The sequence below is a fragment of the Equus przewalskii genome, chromosome 5, assembly GCF_037783145.1.
Source record: "Equus przewalskii isolate Varuska chromosome 5, EquPr2, whole genome shotgun sequence".
NCBI lineage: Eukaryota > Metazoa > Chordata > Mammalia > Perissodactyla > Equidae > Equus > Equus przewalskii.
Window position 1 is genome coordinate 37607968 of NC_091835.1, and position 14179 is coordinate 37622146.

At 35.5% G+C, this 14179-nt stretch overlaps 1 long non-coding RNA gene across 1 annotated transcript; it reads right to left on the reverse strand.

Moving 5' to 3' along the window:
- Positions 1-8038: 8038 nt before the first annotated feature.
- Positions 8039-13825, reverse strand: LOC139083334 (uncharacterized). Its single transcript, XR_011539973.1, has 3 exons — positions 13735-13825; positions 13131-13346; positions 8039-11634 (listed from the first exon to the last, which is right to left on the reverse strand). It is a non-coding gene; the product is annotated as an uncharacterized lncRNA (long non-coding RNA).
- Between the last annotated feature and the right edge of the window lie 354 nt (positions 13826-14179).

Here is a 14179-nt window from a genome sequence, read left to right on the forward strand (position 1 = left end):
TCTTATCATTCACGTGTTCACTGGAGTAGCACTTTTAATTTCCTTCAAAACTTTTCCTTTGCATTCCACAACTTGGCTAACTGGTTGGTGCAAGAGACCCAGCTTTGACTTATCTTGGCTTTCAACACACCTTCCTCACTAAGCTTAATCGTTTCTACCTTTTGATTTAAAGTGAGAGATATGCGACTCTTCCTTTCACTTGAACACTTAGAGGCCATTGTAGATTATTAATTGGCCTAATTTCAATATTGTTGAGTCTCAGGGAATAGGGAGGCCCAAAGAGAGGGAGAGAGATGGGGGAAAGGGCCGGTTGGTGAAGCAGTCAGAACACACACAACATCTGTCCATTAAGTTCACTGTCTTATATGGGTGCAGTTCGTGGTGCCCCAAAACACTTACAATAGTAACATCAGACATCACTGATCACAGATCATCATAACAAATATAACAATAATGAAAAAGTTTGAAATATTGAGAGAATTACCAAAATGTGACCTAGAGACACGAAGTAATCAAATGCTGTTGAAAAAATGGCACTGATAGACCTGTTCAATGTTAGGTTGCCACAAATCTTCAATTTGTAAAAAAGGAAACATCTAAAAAGTGCAATATAGTGAAGCACAATAAGATGAAATTTGCCTGTATTATATTTAAAGTGTGAGCTGTGAAGTCTAAGAGGGTTCAAATCTAGGTTCTTTCATTTACAAACTAATTGATATTAGGCGTGTTGAAACCTCTTGGAAACTAGTTTTCTCATCTACAAAATGAGAAAAATAATAGTACCAATCTTATAGTGTTTTTAGGAGGATTAAATGTGTTATTAGAGATAAAGTGCTTAGAACAATCCTTGGTACATAGTAAAAACTCAATAAATGTTAGGACACGTAGGGTGAGGTAAGAGATTGGACTTAAGCAAAGTAAAAATCTTGGACTTGGCCTCATGTCTACTTTTGTAGAATATGGCCATTGTACAATACACAATTGCCATGATTCCTTCTGTGTTATACACCTTATCTCTGTGGTTGGGTTAACTGATATTTCAAGCCATGGATAGAACCAGTTGTTTAGGAAAGCAAGTGGTCACCTGCTTGGTGCCAGGGCAGTGATTTGCATTGTTCCAGGAAAGAGGGAGGAGAATCAATTACTTGCTATGATTTGGACTCTGCCTAATTGGTTTGGAATTGTGCAAATTAGTACAACAATATTTGATTGATTTAGTCCAAAACAAGCATGAGGAAATTTCTTCCTTACCAACTCCATCTACCAGGACTAAAAGCAAAAATTCAAGAGTAGCTGAGCTCTTATAAGGCTAGACATTTTCCTTTATGAACTAAAGACTGGATAAATAAGAAAGCACTTATTCAGGTATAGAAAATATTCTGGAGTCAACAAATCAGTAAGTTCTTTTTAGAAAGCCTTTTAAAAATATGAATAGTATGTGTTTCCTTTTGTCCATTGACCTTTACATTATTATAAGAAGTAAAGAGAGGAACTACAAATCTATTGCCCCACATCAAACAAAGAGAAACAAATGAAGCATTTTTTATTGTAAAATATTTATTATTCCAGATAGCCTTTACCAAGAATAATGTGATCTTATTTTTAAACATGGCCTAGTTTCGAAGAAATAACACAACTACACATATTAAACCCTTTCAGAGCAAGACTTTTGGCGGCCCAGCTAGGCAAGTCAATCAGCATAACCTGTGAATCCTTTTACTTTTTCAAAGTTTTATCCTATTACATCAATAATTGAGAACATCACGTATGATTTCACTCTACATCTCTCCCAAACTTTCAAATACATTTTAATGTATTTTTCCCTCAACTCCTTCCTTTTTTTTTTTTTGTCAGAAGATTAAGTGTCTCTCCTCCTTTTAAGGTCAATTCTTCCTCCACCTGCATTTTAGATCCCATTCTGTGCATGTCTTTGACATCTTACTTCTTCAACAACTGGTTCATGGCTGAAAGAAAATAATATTTTTTAATTGAATTATAATTGACATACTATATTATATTGGATTCAGGTGTATAACATAATGATTTGATATTTTTATTTATTGGTATTTCATACAGGTGTTCACCGAGATAAATCTAGTTACCATCTGTCACCAAACAAAGTTATTACAATATTATTGACTATATTCCCTAGGCTGTACATTACACCCCTGTGACTCATTTATTTTACAAGGGAAAGTTTGTACCTCTTACTCCCCTTCACCTATTTTGCCCATTCCCCTACCTCCCTCCCCTCTGGCAATCACCAATTTGTTCTCTGTATCTATAAGTCTGTTTCTGTGTTGCTTTGTTTGTTCTGTTTTTAGATTTCACATATAAGTGAAATCATAGGATATTTGTATTTCTCTGTCTGTCTGATTTCATTTTACACAGTACCCTCTGTGTCCATCCATGTTGTCACAAATGTCAAGACTTCATTTTTTTATGGCTGAGTAATATTCCATTGCAGACATATGCCACATCTTACTTATCCATTCGTCTATCGATGAACACTTAGGCTGCTTTTATATCTTGGCTATTATAAATAATGCTTCAATGAACATAGGGATGCATATATCTTTTCAAATTAGTGTTTTTGTTTTCTTTGGATAAATACCCAGAAGAAGATCACATGATAGCTCTATTTTTAATTTTTTGAGGAACCTCCATACTGTTCTCCATAGTGGCTGCACCAGTGTACATTCCCGCCAACAGTGCACAAGGGTTCCCTTTTCCCCACATTCTCACTGACATTTTTATTTCTTCTCATTTTGATAACAGAAATTCTGACAGGTTTGAAGTAATACCTCATTGTGGTTTTGATTTACCTTTCCTTGGTGATTAGTGATCTTCAGCATCTTTTCACATGTCTGTTGGCCATCTGTATGTCTTCTTTGGAAAAATGTCTGTTCAGGGCCTCTGCCCATTTTTTAATTGGATTGTTTGTTTTTTTGATATTGAGTTGTATGAATTTTTTGTATATTTTGGATATCAACCCCTTATCAGAGATATGATTTGCAAATATCTTCTTCCACTCAGTAGGTTGTCTTTTCATTTTGTTGGTGGTTTCCTTCACTGTGCAAAGCTTTTTTGTTTGATGTAGTTCCATTTATTTATTTTTGCTTTTGGTGCCCTTACCTGAAAAGACATATCCAAAAAAATATTGCTAAGACCAATGTCAAAAAGCTGACTGCCTATGCCTTCTTTTAGAAGTTTTATGGTTTCAAGTCTTACATTTAAATCTTTAATCCATTTTGAGTTTATTTTTGTATATAGTGTAAGAAAGTGATCGATTTTCACTCTTTTTGCACGTAGCTGCCCAGTTTTCCCAACATTATTTTTTGAAGAGACTGTCTTTTCCTCATCCTATATTCTTGCCTACTTTGTTATAGATTATTAATCACATAAGCATGGGCTTATTTCTGGGCTCTCTATGTGTCTGTTTTTGTGCCAGTACTATACTGTTTTAATAACTATAGCTCTGTAGTATAGTTTGAAATCAGAGAGCAGGGCACCACCAGCTTTGTTCTTCCTCAAGATTGCTTTGGCTATTCAGGGTCTTTTGTGGTTTCATATAAATTTTAGGATTATTTGTTCTAGTTCTATGAAAAATTCCATTGGTCTTTTGGTAAGGATATTGAATCTGTAAATTGCTTTGGGTAGTATGGACATTTTAACAATATTAATTCTTCCAATCCATGAGCATAGTATATCTTTCCACTTATTTGTGTCATCTTTAATTTTTTTAAATCAATGTCTTATAGTTTTCAGAGTACAGGTCTTTCATCTGCTTGGTTAAATTTATTTCTAGGTATTCTACTCTTTTTGAATGATTGTAAATGAGACTGTTTTCTTAATTTCTCTTTCTGATAGTTTATTAGTGTATAGAAATACAATAGATTTCTGTGTATTAATTTTGTATTCATTATTAGTTCTATTAATTTTTTTGTGGCATCTTCTATATATAGTATCATGTCATCTGCAAATAGTGACAGTTTTACTTCTTCCTTTCATATTTGAATACATTTTATTTCTTTTTCTTGCCTAAATGTTGTGTCTAGGACTTCCAATACCATGCTGAATAAAAGTGGCAAGAGTGGGCATCCTTGTCTTCTTCTCGATCTTTATCTTGTTCTTGATCTTAGAGAAAAAGCTTTCAGCATTTCACCACTGAGTATGATCTTATCTGTGAGTTTGTCGTATATGACCTTTATTGTGTTGAGTTATGTTCAGTCTATACCCCCTCTGTTGTGAATCTATCTACAGGGCTTGAATTCCAGAGGACTATAGCAAACAAGGAGTCAGTTGTTAGTTGGGCATGTGAGCACTCCCTGAGGCTATTCTCCCTGCCCCCCTCAGTGCAGAGAGAGCAGACCAAAACATCCATCTCCCAGTTTTTTCCTTGGAAGGAGTTTGACTACACACTTTGCCAGCTGCTGCCTGAGGGTCTAGCTTCTAATTAGTCCACATCCAAGTGCTTAGTGGGATATTCCCCACAGCCTAAAAGAGCTGCTGAGCACTTCCCTCACCTTCTCCCCTTGGCTCACTCCAACAATGAAACCAAGTCTTCAGCTTCTCCCTAGAAGGAGATTGTCCACACATTTAGCATCTAAAACTGTTACAGCTGCCACCTAAGGGACTGTCTCCCAAAGCACTCAGCTCTGGGAACTGATGGGGCTCAGCACTCATGAGTCATCTGAGACCACACACAAAAACAAGATGGTTCTATTTGGGCACACAAGCACTCCTAGTAGCTATTCCCTCTGGCTTAACATAGAGTGAGTAAGCAAAAGCACCCATCTCCCAGTTTCTCCCTGATATAAGCTAGACTTTGTCACTAATGTCTTGACTTTCCCAGCTGCTACCTGAGGTCAGGCTTCCAATTGGCTCTCATTGGGGAGCTGGAGGGGTGGGTAACTAGTAGTCCTCCAGGAATCTGAACATGAGTATGGGCATTTCCCATGCCATTAAGACACTGATAGGTCTTGGCACACTCTCAACTATTAGGAGCCACTAAGAACAAAGATTTGTGGCTTGGACAATAACAAAGGTTTGAGAGGCAACCAGGAGCTTGGGCCAGGCTGATTGACAAGATTCATCTCCTACATGAAGTCAGTCTGTTAAGACTGGGAGAGGTATCTGTTTAATTAATGTGCAGAAACAACACAGAGAGTCAAGGAAAATGAAGAAACATTAAAATATGTTCCAAAAAAAAAGAACAAGATAAATCTCCAGAAACCAACCTTCATAAAACATAGATAAGTGATTTACCCAATGGGAGTTCAAAATAACAGTCATAAAGCTGCTCACAGATATCAGGAGAACAATACATGAACAAAGTGAGAATGTCAACAAAGAGATAGAAAGTAGAAAAACGTATCAAACAGAACTCATAGAGCTGAAGAATCCAATAATTAACTGAAAAATTCAATAGAGGGATTCAGCAACACACTAGGTCAAATAGAAGAATAAATCAGCAAGCTTGAAGACAAGGCAGCAGAAATAATTTAATCAGAGGAGAAAAAAAGAAAAAAGAATGCAAAAAGAGTGAAGATAACATATAGAACTTATAGGATACCAATAAGCAAACCAATATATGCATTATAGGTATCTCAAAATAAGAAGAGGGAAAGAAAGCCTGTTTAAAGAAATAGTAGCTAAAGATTTACCTAACCTGGGGAAAGAAATACATCCAGGTCCAGGAATCCCAGAGAGTTCCAAATAAGATGAACCCAAAGAAACCCTCATTGAGACACATAATTAAATTGTCAAAAGTTAAAGACAGAGAGCCTTAAAAGAAGCAAGAGGAAGCAATTTGTGACTCTTGAGGGCATTATGCTAAGTGAAATAAGCTAGGAAAAGACAGATACAGTATGAAATCACTTGCATATGGAATAAAAAAAAAATTGTTGAACTCATAGAACAGAAAGTGGAATATTGAGTGCCAGGAGCTGGGGAAAATGGGGATAGGTTGGTAAAAGGGAAGAAACTTTCACCTATAGGATGAATAAGGTGTGAGGATCTAATGTATAGCATGGTGACTATAGTTGATAGAAAAAAAAAGATATGCACTGAAAACCAGGTGCTTCCAATTATCATGTTAAAGCTCCCATTTATTGCAGAGTAACCCTAAAATTAAAATGTCCCATTATTCTATGTCTTTAAGCAAAGGCTGAATAGTTTATTCGAGAGGGATTTTTTTTTTAAGTGGCCTACTATGGTGAAAGGTTGAAAAATATGTTTCCCAAGGTGTTTCCTAACACAAAGTTTCTTTAAAGCCATCACTTGCTGAACACATGCTATGCACCAGGCACTATTCCAAGTGCTTTACATGTGGACCTCATTTAAATCACATTATCAGTCCTAGGAGGTGGTTACTGTTGTCATTATCCCCATTTTACAGATAAAGAAACTGAGACATTGCAAGATTAGTTAACTTATTCAAGGTCACATAGGTAATAAGTGGCTCCCCAGTCTGCCTCCAGGGACCATACCTCTTAACCACTATGCAATACTGATTTTCTCAGTTTATATATGTCACATGGTCTGCTCTAATACTCAAATACCTGCATTCTAATCCTAAAATTTTAAATATCTCTGTGATACAAGTTATTTTATTTCCCAATCCATGTTTTCCTCAATCTCTAATGGGTAAATTCATCTCTAAATTCATTTCCAGATCTGGATCCTTAGAATTTAATTTGTGTAAAAGTCTATATCTAGGGTGAATTCAGGTTTCAGGTAGTAAGGGAGTCTTTGAGGTATGGAAGAAAACTACAATTTAAATTGTGTGTTTTTTTCTTATAAGCTACAACACAGATTTTGGTTTTGTATTGAAATAGATTATGTTTGGGCAAGAACTATATGTTAAATATCTTTCCACCTCACTGTGGCCACACCCTATAATCCACTGACTATTTGATAAGCACTTTCCACACTGCAAATATTCAATATTTACTTGTTGATAACGAGCAGTTAGATAGATTACTTACTCAATTAATGAAAACCTGCTTTTTAGCCAAGACCATTTAATATCTATGTGACAAGAGAAAATAATTCTGTATTCTGTGATTTCCTCCTCTTCTAAGTGACTACAATAAAGTGTTGCCTCGAGAGAATAATAATGAGAGAGTTATGATTTTACACATCTGCCCACATCAGTGCCCACCTTGAAAACTGTCGCTACATTATCAAAAATTTAAAGGTAAGAAATTGTGTCTATTTAGGTAAACTTTTAGACTCTAGTTAGATGACCATTTGCTTGTAGGGGATTTAAGAATTCCTATATTTTGCAGATATTAATAACAGTTATCTAGATAACCCCTAGAGAACTAAATAAAGAAATGTTGGAGATGTTCTGTTTATCTACTTTCTTAAAATCCAGCTTATACTTAGTTTGAAGTGGAAGTGCAGAATTCAACCTGGAGACATACATGTTTAATTGTAATTATTCAGACCGAGGCTTGGGGTTTGTAGGTTATGACTGGGTTTGAATATTGAGCAAGCCTGTAATACAGCATTTTCTCCATTTAAGTCCTAAGAAAATATAATGGCACTGCCAAATACTGTCATACTGAATTTGTAATAGACCTAATTTCATGTTTGCATGCATCAGGGCCCAGTCAGGAGACAGAAATCGCACAATTTAATATAGAAAATTACCAATATGATTGAACATGATAATTAATATAAATGATTGAATATTTATGGTTCAATGCTTACAGAGAAACAAGAATTAATATACAAGATAATATCATTAGTCTGTTCATTAAGGACATTTTTATACTTTATTAAGACGGTAAATTCAATATAATGTAGACATTGTTCTATTTAATTTACTTATAAGGTAATTATATTTCGTTAAATTTATTTTTATCTTTAGTTAAATTTATCATCTACTTGTGTATTTATATATCTTTATATGTGTAAATGCATGCATAGAAATGTGTTAATAAACCCTCTACTACAAATTTTCACATAAATGGTATACAAGAGTAAAACTAAAATTTTTCCTTTTTTCTGTTCCAGAAAAGAGACGCTCTTTTTTGTTCACCAATATATTCTGATAAACTTGCTCTTGATGCATTTTAACAAGAGCTCCTTTTTTTAAATATTAAAAGTTCCTATTAATCTTGGCTTCTTGTTGAAATGTGTTTTTAAAACACAATATTTTATTTATATTTGGTTTCCTTTGGCACTAGCAAATTTTACTTTTCTCAAATTTAGGTCTCAAAGTAGGAACAATAGAACTGTTAAGATATCTTTTTATGTATAATCCATTTTTGGGTCCTAGAAAGGCCCCTGGGTAACACATTTGCTCCTTTATTTTACTTGAAGAAATGGAATAAGAATAATAAAAATAATCGTCTGTTTGTCAGTCTCAAAATTTGATTATTTCAGAATACTGTGAGAACACTTGTTTATCAAACTTAAGTTAAAAGAAAAGAACTGATAAGTCTAGAAGAAAGTACATTTTCCTAGGTTTATTGATATATAAGTTAAATAATATAATGTAAATATGTTACAATGATTGTATACTTTTCAGATTTAAAAAAGGGTACTCATGTTTAAGCACAAAGACTGGTATAATAATTATTTATGAAAATATTTTTGCTACTAGGATTCTAGATTTCAATACTCTTGTCAATGATGGCACTTGGAGTGATGTCAAAGTCCTCACACTGTTTATCTCTTCCTCACGTGTCACTCTCCATTGCTGTAACACGCTGAAGCCAAGAGTGCTCCTTCCTCCACTAAAAAAAAAGAGAATCCCTGAACGTTTTAATCTCAGTTAGAAAATTATCAATGCTTTACACAGACCTTTTGAAAATTCCCCTGGATAATTCTGATTCAATTTTGTTTTATAATGGTTTACACTTAAAAACAAAAACTTGAAATTATCAAGCAGGCTATAGAATTACAGATTTAAATTTAATCTTGGAACATGAACCTCTCCTTGAATTTAAATCAGTCCGTATGACTAAGAAAATTATCCTCATTTGGGCTTTCCAGGTAAAAAGAGATGAAGATCAACATTTAAACATTAAATGATCATGTTCCATGCGCTTGGTCATTGTTTGCTTATTTGGAGAACTACTTTTCATTGACAGCAGTATTAAATACCTTTATAAGGCTTTACTTTTTACTCAAAAGCTTCATTGGTCTCATCCTCAATCTTCAGAGAAAAGTAGAGAGAACAAATGGAATTCAAAAACCAAAAATTGGCAAATCTCTCAGAGCCTCTAGAACCTCCATGGCCTAAGGTATTTCCATAAGCCTTGATACAGACTCTCCTTATGGATTAATAACTGGCCACCCCACATATTTAGGGTACTTCCCTATTGTGAACAGATATGACTAGACACAACCAGTCTTATCATTAAACAGATACAAACAGTTTTTCTAAAATAATCTGTCAAGCACCCCCCTTCATAACTTGAACATGGAAATTTATTCTTCTCAAAGAACACCATAAAAAACTCCATCCTTTCCCTTCGAAGGAAAGAATTTTACTAGGTACTGTAACAACTAGCACAGCAGGAAAACTCCAAAGGTGTTGATCCTTGGATTCATGTTTCCCAATTAAGGAGACATACACCATCTTCTCTTGACCACTGGATATCACTGGGTTCTCCATTCCATTGGGAGACTTTAAGTTGAGGATTCTTAAGTGCCCTCTTAAGAGACAATTGTGTGGAGTATAAAACTTTTACCCAAGATGATAGAACAAAATTTTCTTACTCTCTATCATCTTATTTCTTTCCCTTTCTTCTTCTCTAGTCTTGCCTACCACTGTATTTTAACACTCCATTTTGACGGAGTGATTTCTCAACAAGCTCCCTTAAGGGAGCTATTCTTCAATTCTTTTTGACACCCTATGGTCATTTATTACTTAAGGAAAAACAAAATTTCCTTGTACATTTTCTTCATACCGGAGTTATTACTTTGAATTAACTGATGGTAACTCTATTATCTCTGATCTCTTCTTGCCATTGAGCATCTAATAGCTGTTCTCTTTGAAACATACCTTCTCAACAGGATTGACACAACCCTCAAGGGTGCAAAAATCAGTTCTTATGGGTTGAAAATGTCTTACTCTTTTGATGTACAAGCATGGTTATACATACAGTACATAAACAGATACACAGTATATATCTATATCTATGGTATTAAGATTGAGAGGGTATGGCAAATAGAAACAAAACACCTAAAAAGTCTGTTTAGAAGACAAAATTGAAAAAATATTGAGAAACATTGCTAAAATATTTCAGAATGCAGATTTTCTTTTACAGATCTTGTATGGTACTTAAATTACCCTTACATTATTAATTCCAACCTTTATACCAATTGGACCTTGACCCTACCCCCAACAAAATACTTCTATTGAGGTCATTGTATCCTTACCAGATAAACCCAACCCATCAGAAGTGAGTATAATTTCAGAACTATCATTGTTAGAATAGTCTGTCTTCTGTTCTCTCAGAAACACTCCAGCATGCTTTGCAGGAACTATTTAATTCTACTCATAAAATCTGACCTCCTTGAGGGACCAGTGATTGATTCACTCCAGTTAAAATGAAGGATACTTATCCTACCAAAGGGGATGTACACTTCTAGTGTACTGCTGCTTCTGTGGACATCACTTCTGCTCTTAAAACCCAGCAAAGAATTTTAAGTCCATTAGCCAAGTTTAGCATAGCCTATGATTTCCTCTTAAGGAACTCCCAAGAGGGTGTTGTGTTATAGCAAACACTTCTTTCTGTACCTCATATATGTGAACAGTCAAGTAAACAGCCCATGACTAAGCTAAAAGAAAAAGCCACTTGGCACTTTAAAACAGACCTGTAAAGGACATGTTTTACTGGTCTGGGTTTGATTATCCAGGTCCCTGGTTTCATGGTATATTTCAAGGACTAAAACAATCTTATTGTCTGTGTTGCAGCTGGCTATTTGCTTTCTATCCAAAGTCTTAGGTGCTATTGCACAGCCATTATCACATCATGTGATGCAACAACTTGTCTTGACAATAGCAGCATGATGGACTAACCCTAGTCCAACTACAAATAGCATTCTCTGGAAAATCTCCTGATTCACAGAATTTCAACAATGGTGAAGATCTGGATACCACAGATTAATGTCTTATGACTTGAATTCATCTGATTGACTTTCTTTCTTTCTTTCTTTCTTTCTTTCTTTCTTTCTTTCTTTCTTTCTTTCTTTCTTTCTTTCTTTCTTTCACAGTAACATTGGATTATAACATTATATAGCCCTCAGATGTACATCACAATATACCTTGAACACTGTGCAGATCACATCATGTTCACCACCCAAAAACTAATTATAATCCATCACCACACATGTGTGCCTAATCCCCACTTCTGCCACCCCCCACCATGGTAACCACCAATCCAATCTCTTCTGCTATGTGTTTGTTTGTCCTTGCTTTTATCTTCCACGTATGAGTGAGATCATATGGTATTTGACTTTCTCCCTCTGACTTATTTCGCTTAACATAATACCCTCAAGGACCATCCATGTTGTCACAAATGACCAGATTTCATCATTTCTTATTGCTGAGTAGTATTCCATTAGTATATATACCACATCTTCTTTATCCATTCATCCCTCTATGGGCACCTAAATTGAAAAGAAGACGTGAAACTGTCACTCTTTGTAGATGACACACTTTTATATATAGAAAACCTTAAAGAATCCATTAAAAAAGTTTAGAAATAATAATGAAGAAGTCACAGGATACAGAATCAACATACAAAAATTGATTGCACTTCTATACATTAATAATGAAGCAGCAGAAAGAGAAATTAAGAATACAATCCCATTTACAATTGCAACAAAAAGAATAAAATACCTAGGAAAAAACTTAACTAAAGAGGTGAAAGATCTGTACACTGAAAACTACAAAACATTGTTGAAAGAAATTGAAGGCGACACCAAGAAATGGAAAGATATTCCATGCTCTCGGATTAGAAGAAATAATATAGTTAAAATGTTCATTCTTCCCAAAACAATCTATAGGTTTCAATGCAATCTTGATCAAAGTTCCAATAACATTTTTGACAGAAATAGAACAGAGAATCCTAAAATTTATATGGAAAAACAAAAGACCCCAAATAGCCAAAGGAATCCTGAGGAAAAAGAACAAAGCTGGAAGTATCACAATCCCTGATTTCAAAATATAACACAAAGCTATAGTAGCCAAAACAACATGGTACTGGCACAAAAACAGACACACAGATAAATGGAACTGAACCAAGAGCCCAGAAATAAACCCACACATTTATGGACAGTTAATATTCAACAATGGAGCCAAGAGCATACAATGGAGAAAGGAGAGTCTCTTCAATAAATTACGTTGGGAAAACTGGACAGCCACATGCAAAAGAATGAAAGTAGACCATTATCTTACATCATGCACAAAAATCAACTCAAAATGGATTAAAGACTTGAATATAAGACCCGAAACCGCGAAACTTCTAGAAGAAAACATAGGCAGTACGCAATTTGACATCAGTCTTAGCCGCATATTTTCAAGTACCATGTCTGACCGGGCAAGAGAAACAAAAGAAAAAATGAACAAATGGGACTACATCAAACTAAAAATCTTTTGCACAGCAAAGGAAGCCATCAACAAAACGAAAAGACAACCTAACAATTGGGAGAAGATATTTGAATTCATCTGCCTTTAACCAAAAACAGGGGATTAAGATAGAAAAAAGCATCCCTGAGGGTTCTTCATCCCTGAGAGCTCTTAGCCAGTGTGCCCTGCTTAACATTATAATTTCACAGAATACAAACATTACACAACGTCACTCTGGAACCATGATAGAGTGAGACAAAAACGAGGCCACTCCTTGATCATAGCTAAGCACAGACAAAAATCGGAACACTGTGAAAACTACAAAAATAACTAAATTATCTCCCTCTCCCAGCTAACATAAGTGATTGCAGATTCTTTCCCCATTACAACTTAAGTCTTGCTATGTTCTGCCTGCCTCCTGCATTAAAACTATTAAGAAAGCTTCAGCAATTATACAGGGTTATACAAGTGAAAGGAATCAAAAACTCCAAAATTATACTTAAGTGAAGTTTTAATAAAGGAAAAAATCTGATACCACAGGAGAAAGAAAGCACAGGTAAACATCAGGAAGATCCTAGACGTCCATGCATATCTTCCAGGGTCTTCTTCCAATCATGCAGGACATGCTCTGTCTCTGGAACATGAACCATCATGTTGTGTGTGCAGTATCTCAGTCTTGGAGAAATCAAGACACAAGTTTATTGAGTGTTCTTTTATCCCTCTCTTGTCACATAGCCAAAACCTGTTAAACCTGGTACAGAACAACAATTTACACATTTTCAGTAAAAAATGTATTCAAGCTGATATAGGGCACATGCATGTGCTTTCTGGCACATTAAACATCACATTATAAATCATTAGCTAGTGCATTCATTCCTGCCTTGCCTATGTTTTCAGATGCCCCTGGAGATAATCACGGAGCTACCAAGGAACAGCTGCAGGTTAGCCCCATCCCTCTACAATGCTCAATAACCAAACTGCTCAGTGAACCAAAATGCTGATTTCTGGCAGCATCAAATCCAGAGCAAGCCTCACTTTATTGAACTTTCCCCCAATCACTTAGCACAAAGCCAAATCCTCTAACAAGCCCTTCCTAATACCTTTCTATTGAAATGCTCAACTGTTTAGGATAAAATTACCTTATAGCCGAACTGGATAAAAAAATGTATAGTCTTATCTCTGGGGACTCTTGGTTGTCTGCCTTTGACTCTTGGCAAAGACAAGAGTAGTGGAATTGATAATGTGCTGTTTAAAGTTTAAACTCACATGGCAACCTCTAGGGCCAGTTTGTTGACTCATGGTTTTCAACCGGCACAACCAGTTAGGTAGCCTAACTTGAAAACATGACCAGTGGGGAATGAAAACTCAGAGGGGAACTTCTTTCTTGAGCTTTCCCAGAACTACAAGTCCTTACACAGATCTTGGTAGTTTAATCTGAAGGCAGAACGCAGGTGATGTGTGAATAAGAACCCTGGGGAGATTGCCCTTGGAAGTCTCCAGGATCCCAAATGTTTGTCTGCATTCTCTTTTTCTTGTTGCACTGCCTCTGTGGCCTTTAGTTAAAGGCCTTACGTGAGTATGCTC